The sequence below is a fragment of the Odontesthes bonariensis genome, chromosome 21, assembly GCF_027942865.1.
Source record: "Odontesthes bonariensis isolate fOdoBon6 chromosome 21, fOdoBon6.hap1, whole genome shotgun sequence".
Lineage (NCBI taxonomy): Eukaryota > Metazoa > Chordata > Actinopteri > Atheriniformes > Atherinopsidae > Odontesthes > Odontesthes bonariensis.
In genome coordinates this window covers 1,745,366-1,755,334 of record NC_134526.1, presented here as the reverse complement: position 1 = coordinate 1,755,334, position 9,969 = coordinate 1,745,366, and the positions used below count along the sequence as shown (strand labels likewise).

The window sequence follows — 9,969 nt, the reverse complement described above, 5'->3', positions numbered from 1 at the left end:
ATGGCAGTTTTAAAAGCAGCCTTCACATTGATTTGATAAGGAGATGAGGCGACCTGGTTATAATGGCCGTCAATGGCAGCCCGTGGTCGCTCTCTGCGCTCAGAGGGGATTTGAGAGAAAACCATGTGGCTAAGCACAATGAGGATGACTTTGGGTGAAAGAGTACAAAAATACCTACATTTTGAACTTCAAAATGTAGGTATTTTTGAAGTATATTTTGTCTGGGTGCAGCAGACATTTTGGGCGTGAGAGAAGTTTGTTTGAGTGATTTTGGTATTAATTTGGAGCTGGTCACAATAGAGTGTGAGACCCCAGGACAGCAGAGTGAGAGGAGTCCTGATTTTCCCTAAAAGTTAAACTGCTGTTGTGTCAAAGCTTTACAATATATCAGCAAACCCTTTAGTTCAGTTAAAGTTGAGTCTTTCCTGACCCGTTTAAACTTTGAATGATGTCTCTGTGATGAAGTATGGCTGAGTTATGAGGCCTCCAAATAGGGCTATTTTATCCCATTATACATGAATTTTAATGCCTTTCCAAAGGGCCAAGATTCCCAGTTTTTCCCAATTTCCTGGAGAACTTAGAGAGAAAAGGCGTACAGTATTTCTGATTCCATCCTTTAGTTTCTGTTGTTGACCTGTTTCCTGTTTTAAAACGTTTCATTTGATTTAATTTCAGCTCCTTTTTCTTAGTATTTAGACTTTTGATCAGCTTTATTAAAAGCCTCACACAGCTCAGATCTAACATCTGTCCCTGTTTGTATTTGCTGTTAAAAAGTCCTCTGAAAACTAAACTGACAGAATCCTTCATCATCGTCATCGGGACCATGAGGTGTGTGCTGGGCTGTAGCTCCATGCCTCCCTCTAGTGGACAGGTGGTGGAAGTACAGCAGCTGATGGCAGCTTCCTCTGCCTCAGCACTCCTGTCTGACTGCATTCAGCTGACACTGATATGAAACAGAGAATCAGAGCCAATCAGAGGAGGAGCAGCTGATCTTTTTACAGCACAGATGATGGAAAAGAGGATGTGAGTTGATGTGCAGATGAATGATGTGTGTTTCCTCTGCAGATGAAGGTAGAAAGTGTGTGTGAGCTGATGTGAGTTCAGCAGCATGGATCAGTGTGAGGACACTAAAACCTCTCTGTGTGGGGAACATGAGAGCCGGAGCAAAGCTCAGAGGTGAGGTGACCATCTCTAACTGTCCATGACTCTTCTCCATGTCAGAGCTCAGCACTCACATCACCAAACCACCTTTATTCACAGGAACCAACCTGGACCTGAACCTGAACCTGAACCTGAACCTGAACCTGAACCTGAACCTGAACCTGAACCTGAACCCAGCTGTGTGTCCTTTAAGAGCGACAGGTCCAATCTTCGGTTCATTAATTTCCAACATGATGTCCCATCAGCCCAACAGTGAGTATCTGTCAGTGCTCAGTGGAGGCTGCATCATGTTTCAGATGAATTATTTCAGACTTGGATCAGTTCTTGATGTCTCTGATGAGATTAATTAGCTGCATCATGTGTGTAATGTGATGTTTACTTGAGTCTTTCTGCTCTTTATTGAAACAAAGTGTAGTTTTCAGTTGATTTATTGATATATCTGTATCATTTTATTGATGTACTTTACAACCAAAACTTTCACATTTTTACTTTTTAATCCAAACTGAATTTTAATGAACATGTAAATTTAAATTAAACAATTGTTCATTTTTTTTAATAAGGATCATACGGAGACGCAAACCTGAACCTGAACCTGGACCTGAACCTGAACCTGAACCTGAACCCAGCTGTGTGTCCATGCAGAGCGACAGGTCAAAGGGTCGTCTTATTGACTTTAAATCAGACCAACGTTCACGGCCTCAGAGGTGAGCTGTGTGTAAATGGTGTAACACTGTAAAATGTACCAGAGTCAGTTTGAACAGTTCTTATTCCAACTTGTGTTTAATGTGAGCTCTGATTCACATCCATTTCATGTTCACATGTCAAACTGTCTATGAGGAAAGAATGGATGTTAAAATAGGTCTCTTTTAGGGAGTAAAATTAACATTTTGACGCTGAAAGACCAAAGTTCTTTACAATCTCACTCTGAGAAACATTTGCTGAACTTATTGATGATTCTCTGATGGAGTTTGGCCCAAAGTGGTGAGCCCTGACCCATCCTTGTTGGAGAGATTGAACCTTTGGTAGATGCTGCTGTTATACCCAATCCTGACACCCTCACCTGTCCGCAGGTAACCTGCTGGTTGGAGAAGCTTCCAGAACGCTGTTCCTGTAGATTCTATAATCTTTCTGTATTTCTGTGACTCCAGAACAACTTTTACTGAGTGTTGCTGCATCAGGTTCTACATTTGGTTCTGTTTTCTAAACACAAAGAAGTTGGTCAGTGAAGACTCTGAAATCATTTCTTTGGACTCGTTTCTGTTCAATAAGTTTGGAAACCAATGAACTAATTCCAGATTGAAGTTTTTGTTGTATTTTAGAAACTACAGCTACGATCCAACCAACACGTCAGCTGGAGTCCTCACAAAGAAACAAATCTTTTGTCTGCTCACACAGTTCTGTATCCCTTCCTCCTCACACTGCTTCATCTGACATCAGCTTCCTCCCACTGTTAGAAACACACTGAGCTCTTATCTTCTGGAACACAGATGCTGATGATGTGCAGCTTCAGAGTTAATCAGCTGCTTTATGGCTGCGTTCACTGCTCACATCCACACATCCCTTCATGGACCTTCAGCTTGTGTTGCTCTCTGTGTGGACAGACACAATGTGAGCTCATTCTTCATGATTCCTCCACAGAGTGGACCAGCAGAGCTCAGAGGGTCCCAGTGGTCCGTCTGCCCAGCAGCATCAAACACAGCTGGACTCCATATTTATGGTCTGTACATGTGCAACAACTACTTTCCCATCTGTTCTGCTCACAGTCATCTCCATGCTGCACTCTGTAGACCAGCGGGTTGTCAGTGTGTCCAACATGGATCTGATGTTTGGCTCCATGGTTTCAGTCTGATCGGCTCATTCATATAGTTTTCTGTTCCAGCTGCTGGAGGACAACATGCTCACTTTTGTGAAGGAGGAGCTGAAGAAGATGCAGAAGGCTCTGAGTCCAGATTACCCAGAATGCTTAGAGAGTCAGAGGGAGGGTGAGGATGAAGAGCAGAGGAGCAGCAGAGAGGCATTAGTGAAGATCACAGTTCACTTCCTGAGGAGAATGAAGCAGCAGGAGCTGGCTGACCGTCTGCAGAGCGGTAAGAGGATTTCTCTAAAGGTTTAACCTGCTGGATAAATGACACATTTACTGATGTCTCAGCACACAGAACAGCAGATGTTCAGATACTCATTCTGTACAGGGTTGAAATGTCTGTTTACTGATGTTATTTCTTGTCTTCATTCAGAACTTTTTGCTGCAGTTTGTGGACGTAAAGTTAAATGTGCTCTGAAGAAGAAGTTCCAGTGTGTGTTTGAGGGGATTCCTAAAGCAGGAAAGCCAACCCTTCTGAATCAGATCTACACAGAGCTCTACATCACAGAGGGAGGGAGCGGAGAGGTCAATGATGAACATGAGGTCAGACAGATTGAAGCAGCATCCTGGAAAGCAGGCAGAGCAGAAACATCCATCAGACAAGAAGACATCTTTAAAGGCCCACCTGGAAGAGATGAACCAATCAGAACAGTGCTGACAAAGGGAGTGGCTGGCATTGGGAAAACAGTCTTAACACAGAAGTTCACTCTGGACTGGGCTGAAGGCAAAGCCAACCAGGACATCCACTTCATGTTTCCATTCACTTTCAGAGAGCTGAATGTGCTGAGAGAGAGAAAGTTCAGCTTGGTGGAGCTTGTTCATCACTTCTTTACTGAGACCAAAGCAGCAGGAATCTGCAGCTTTGAACAGTTCCAGGTTGTGTTCATCTTTGACGGTCTGGATGAGTGTCGACTTCCTCTGGACTTCCACAGCAAGGAGCCCCTGACTGATGCTACAGAGCCCACCTCAGTGGATGTGCTGCTGACAAACCTCATCAGGGGGAAGCTGCTTCCCTCTGCTCGCCTCTGGATAACCACACGACCTGCAGCAGCCAATCAGATCCCTGCTGGCTGTGTCGGCATGGTGACAGAGGTCAGAGGGTTCACTGACCCACAGAAGGAGGAGTACTTCAGGAAGAGATTCAGAGATTCAGAGCAGGCCAGCAGGATCATCTCCCACATCCAGACATCCCGAAGCCTCCACATCATGTGCCACATCCCGGTCTTCTGCTGGATCACTGCTACAGTTCTGGAGGATGTGTTGGACACCAGAGAGGGAGCAGAGCTGCCCAGCACCCTGACTGAGATGTACATCCACTTCCTGGTGGTTCAGGCCAAAGTGAAGAAGCTCAAGTATGATGGAGGAGCTGCGACAGATCCACACTGGAGTCCAGAGAGCAGGAAGATGATTGAGTCTCTGGGAAAACTGGCTTTTGAGCAGCTGCAGAAAGGAAACCTGATCTTCTATGAATCAGACCTGACAGAGTGTGGCATCGATATCTCAGCAGCCTCAGTGTACTCAGGAGTGTTCACACAGATCTTTAGAGAGGAGAGAGGGCTGTACCAGGAGAAGGTGTTCTGCTTCATCCATCTGAGTGTTCAGGAGTTTCTGGCTGCTCTTCATGTGCATCTGACCTTCATCAACTCTGGACTCAACCTGATGGAGGAACAACAAAAGTCTCAGAAGTCTGAAAGTAAAACAGAAATAAGTGCACAAGGATCTTTTTCTTTGACGTTTTTTAGTTCTATGTTCGGTTTTAGATCTGGAGTCAAGCAGCAGAAAGAACAACAAACACCCTCCCAGACATCTGAAACAACAGAAGATCAATCTGCAGATTCTCTTCGACTCTTCCATCAGAGTGCTGTGGACAAGGCCTTAAAGAGTCCAAACGGACACCTGGACCTGTTCCTCCGCTTCCTCCTGGGTCTTTCCCTGCAGACCAATCAGAGGCTCCTACGAGGCCTGCTGACACAGACAGGAAGTAGCTCACAGACCAATCAGGAAACAGTCCGTTACATCAAGGAGAACATCAGTGAGAATCTGTCTGCAGAGAGAAGCATCAATCTGTTCCACTGTCTGAATGAACTGAATGATCGTTCTCTGGTGGAGCAGATCCAACAGGCCCTGAGTTCAGGAAGTCTCTCCACAGATAAACTGTCTCCTGCTCAGTGGTCAGCTCTGGTCTTCATCTTACTGTCATCAGGAAAACATCTGGATGTGTTTGAGCTGAAGAAATACTCTGCTTCAGAGGAGGTTCTTCTGAGGCTGCTGCCAGTGGTCAAAGCCTCCAACAAAGCTGTGTGAGTCCAGAGATAAATATGTTTTAAATGCTCTGTTTACTTGTTAAAAGGAGAGAAAATAACTGAGTTATTTCTCAGATAATTTCAGTTTGTAGATAACACAGATTCACAGCAAACAGTTCCATCAGATCAGTTTACATCAAGAGGAAAGAAACACGCTGAGAGAATGTGGCAACACTTTATAATATATAACTAGAACATTTCTGAAGAAATTTTGATGGGTGCCAATCTACTGCCCGCCCTATCAACAAACCCTTTAGTTCAGTTAAAGCTGAGAGTCTCCTGTCACATATAAACTTTGAATGAGGTCTGTGCGATGCTGTATGGCTGAGTTATAAGGCCTCTAAAATAGGATAGGTTTAGAATTTTCAATGCATTTTCCCATCCACAATTTTCCCAGTTTTTCCATTTTGCCGGAATTCCTTTCGACTAATGAGAGCCAAACGTAATAGCACACCGATTGAGGTCGTTGTGCAGCGGTGTGCTTTTTATGCCGGTCGGACCATCGGTGCCAGACTAGTTAGCCGTAACAATATAGGGTGGAAACGGGAAAATAATATTAACTATACACAAGAGTAATTTATGTGTCTAATGCCTTTGGCATTGGCACCCAATAATTGGGATAATTGTAATCATTATTTATTAATTCAACCATCTTTAACTTGAATAATGAATAACTACATAACTTACTTCTCTTCCTGTTATTCCCTCCTCAGACTGAGCGGCTGTAACCTCTCAGAGAGAAGCTGTGCAGCTCTGTCCTCAGCTCTCAGCTCCCAGTCCTCCAGCCTGACAGAACTGGACCTGAGTAACAACAACCTGCAGGATTCAGGGCTGAAGCAGCTGTCTGTTGGACTGCAGAGTCCAAACTGTGACCTGGAAGCTCTCAGGTCAGGATTCATTCAACTGTTCAGCTGCTGATCATTTTAATTCTGCTTTACAGTCATGGATGAACAGCTGACCTGTTCAGGATGCTGTCTGCTGTTGGAGTCTTTTCTCTCAGTTTCTGCCATTTGTGTTGTTTCCTGCAGCCTGTCAGGCTGTCTGATCACAGAGGAAGGCTGTGCTTCTCTGGTCTCAGCTCTGACCTCCAACCCCTCCCATCTGAGAGAGCTGGACCTGAGCTACAACCATCCAGGAGACTCAGCAGTGAAGCAGCTCTCAGCTGGACTGGAGGATCCACAGTGGAGGCTGGACACTCTCAGGTATGGAGAGCTCTGCTGCTTTAATCATTTCCCTTCTAACCGGCTCATGAGCTGGTTAGAAGTGATGCCGAGCAGCGAGGGAGGAGCAAACCTCTGTGAGGAGGAGGAGGAAATGTCTGCCAGCATTAGCCGGTGTCCCCTTAAAACAGCGTGGATCTGTCAGAATGATGGAGGTTTATCGTGTCATTCCTCAGATAAATGGGCCCCAAAGAAAACATACATACCAGCAACCATCTGCTGGTTAATGCACAGCCTGTAAGGAAACATATTCAGCAGATTCAGTGACTTTATTCATCCAGTTAAAGGGACATTTCTGTGTTTCTGAAGTGGGGCTGTGTGAAGTCCTCATGAGCAGTCAGCATCTCTCTCAGTGTAGAACAATGTGTGTGTGAGAGCCATGTAATGTCCATGTTTGATGCTGAAAGAGACGGTGCTGCTCTGACCCCCCTCCTCCTTTCAGGGTGGAGCCTGCTGGAGAACGATGGCTGACACCAGGGCTGAGGAAGTGTGAGTGTGTTCTTCATCTGATTCATGACATCCAGCCATCTTCACACTGTCACATCACTCATTGATCAAAGTGAACAGATGATGGATCAATAACTGCAGCTGGACTGTGTTTGTTCTCTCCATCAGATTCCTGTCAACTCACAATCAACACAAACACAGTGAACAGGAGACTGAAACTGTCTGACAACAACAGGAAGGTGACACGTATGGAGGATCAGTCATATCCTGATCATCCAGACAGGTTTGATGTCTGGCCTCAGCTGCTGTGTAGAAATGTTCTGACTGGTCGCTGTTACTGGGAGGTCGAGTGGAGAGGAAGAGTTTCTATATCAGTGAGTTACAGAGAAATCAGCAGGAAAGGAGGAGACAGAGACTGTGTGTTTGGATGGAACTATCAGTCCTGGAGTCTGAGCTGCTCTGATCAGTTTGGTTACTCTGTCAGGCACAATAACAGAGAAACGGACATCTCCTCCCCCTCCTCCTCCTCCTCCTCCTCCTCCTCCTCCTCCTCCTCCTCCTCCTCCTCCTCCTCCTCCTCCTCCTCCTCCTCCTCCTCCTCCTCCTCCTCCTCCTCCTCCTCTGTCTGTAACAGAGCAGCAGTGTATGTGGACCGTCCTGCTGGCACTCTGTCCTTCTACAGAGTCTCCTCTGACACACTGATCCACCTCCACACCTTCAGCACCACATTCACTGAAGAACCTCTGCATCCTGGGTTTGGGTTCTGGTCACATGGTTCCTGGTTGTCTCTGTGCTGAGTATACAGAGTGTCCTCCTGTCAGAGAATCCCTGCTGAACAGATAGTTCAGTCTGTTCATGTCTGTCTCTTTCACTCAGAAACACCTTTTCAGATTCATGGACTCAGTCAGTTTCTGTTTGAAACTCTTCTGAATGATTCCTTGGAAACTTCTTCCTCTTCCGGTCCTTTAAAGATGGAAGCTGCCATTCTTCCAGGATGTTGTTTTTCTGTGTGTTTCCACTCAGAGCTTCACACTGAGTATCAGCAGGTTGTGTTTCTCTGCAGCTCACTTCAGCTGAGCCCATTCAGCTGATATCAGCTGCAGTTAGTTTGCTGCACATGTGACAAACTGTGACATCAGAGAGGAATCACTGAGCTGCATCAGCCCAGATGGATTCCAACCTGCTGACAGATCTTCACTGATTCTGCTGCAATGAGCAGAAGTCTGGTGAGCAGCCGGGGTTCATCCTGATGATGTGCCATTATAGACTGAATTATTGATTTAGCATCTCAGACATTTGACCTTTTGGCTCTTTTTCCAGCTCAATGTTCATTTCTTTAGTTCTGTCTCTCTAAATGTTCGACTTCGGTTTAAAAAAGTAGACGTTTAAAAAACCTCAATAAATATTTTCAAAAATCATTCTGCTGTTATTTTCTGTTTTATATTACATTTGTTTTGGTGTCTATAAAACATTTTTTCAATGATTTTAGAGTTTTTCCATCCAGAGAACAAGATCCAGAGATACTGAAACTCCTCCCCCTGAGGCAGAGACTCACCCCCGACCCGGAGGGAGCGCTCCACCTTCTTCTGGTTCAGAACCGTGGCCTCAGATCTGGGAGAGCTGACCTTCATCCCGGCTGCTTCACACTCAGCTGTGAACCGCTCCAGAGCAGCTGAAGCTCATGGCTTGAAGAAGCCAACAGAACCACATCATCTGCAAACAGCAGAGATGTAACCCTCAGGTTCCCAAAGCAGACGCCCTCCTCTCCCCGACGACACCTCCAGATCCTACGGTGGCCGACACCTGCAAACCCCAAAACAAATCCAACAGTAAAACACTGCAAGAGAAAAATGTGGCAATCACAAAAACGACCAGAGCACACGCGACGCAAACTTCAAAACACATGCAAGAAACGCTGCAAGTTCACTCAAAACACAACGGAAGTTTGCCAGGCCACTAGTGGGCCTCGACCTGTGGGATAGGGGATCAACTACGGGAGATCTCCCATGATGCAGTCTGTTTGTACCTAAGAACTTGCTGCAATCTGTCGAATTATTATTATTTTTTTTTTTCAGTGCGGTACCTTTTTATGAATTGGTATTATATGAATACAGTTATAATAGCATGGACTGATCTGGATTATAGTGGATTGTATTTATTTGGTTTCTAATGTTATAAAGTGGCTTTATTCTTTGACTTTATGTATTCATATTCTGTAGTTTACTAAATAATCTATGTTCCTAGTTTATACTTTTACACTCTGCTCATACAAACGCAAAGTATGTCCAAGACTTTAAGATGACGAAGCGGGATAAAATTAATTTTGTCCGCGTTCCGCGGTAAGACTATTAGATAGTGTTTATCCGCATGCGAACAGGCTGTAATGTTTTCCACATTTGGTGGTAAGACTATTAGATATTTAGAACAGGTGTTGAATTCTGCATAAGGACACAGGGCTAAGTTTGTTATTTTTCCTGAAAATGTGGGGTGGTTCGCCACTTGATTGATATTATACTGCGATATTACACAATCTCAAGTGGTTCTGTACAAAGGGGGGCATTGGAATAGAAAAAAGGGGAAGTTTAGTAAGGGTGTTACATAAATGAATTAAAATGAGTGGATAGACTGGGAGAACCCCCAGCGGTCAAGCGCACAGGGTATTAGGCTCTGTAGAAGCTTCTTGATCGGGTCCCCACTCGGGCACTGCGCTATTCTGACTAACACGTAACTAAATATGTCACAAAAAATGATCGATGAGTAGAAAAAATGTAAACCCGGCTCATTGGGGTCGGTATTATTTGACACCTTGACTAGATGGCAGAAAAAGGTCCCGAGGGAAGAAGAAAAACGAGGGACAGATAGATTTGTAGATTGGACGAGAGAAATGCAGAATAAAGGAATGTTTGGAGGGTGTGAATGTGCTCCACCGAAGCTGAGTGAGTTCAGTATGTTTTGCAAACAAGGGATAGGGAGTAAG

The 9,969-nt window shown here is 44.9% G+C and overlaps 1 pseudogene; it reads left to right on the top strand.

Annotated features, from left to right (window-relative positions):
• The first annotated feature begins 719 nt into the window (after nucleotides 1-719).
• On the top strand, nucleotides 720-8,616 carry LOC142371847 (uncharacterized; annotated as a pseudogene).
• The last annotated feature ends 1,353 nt before the right edge of the window (nucleotides 8,617-9,969 follow it).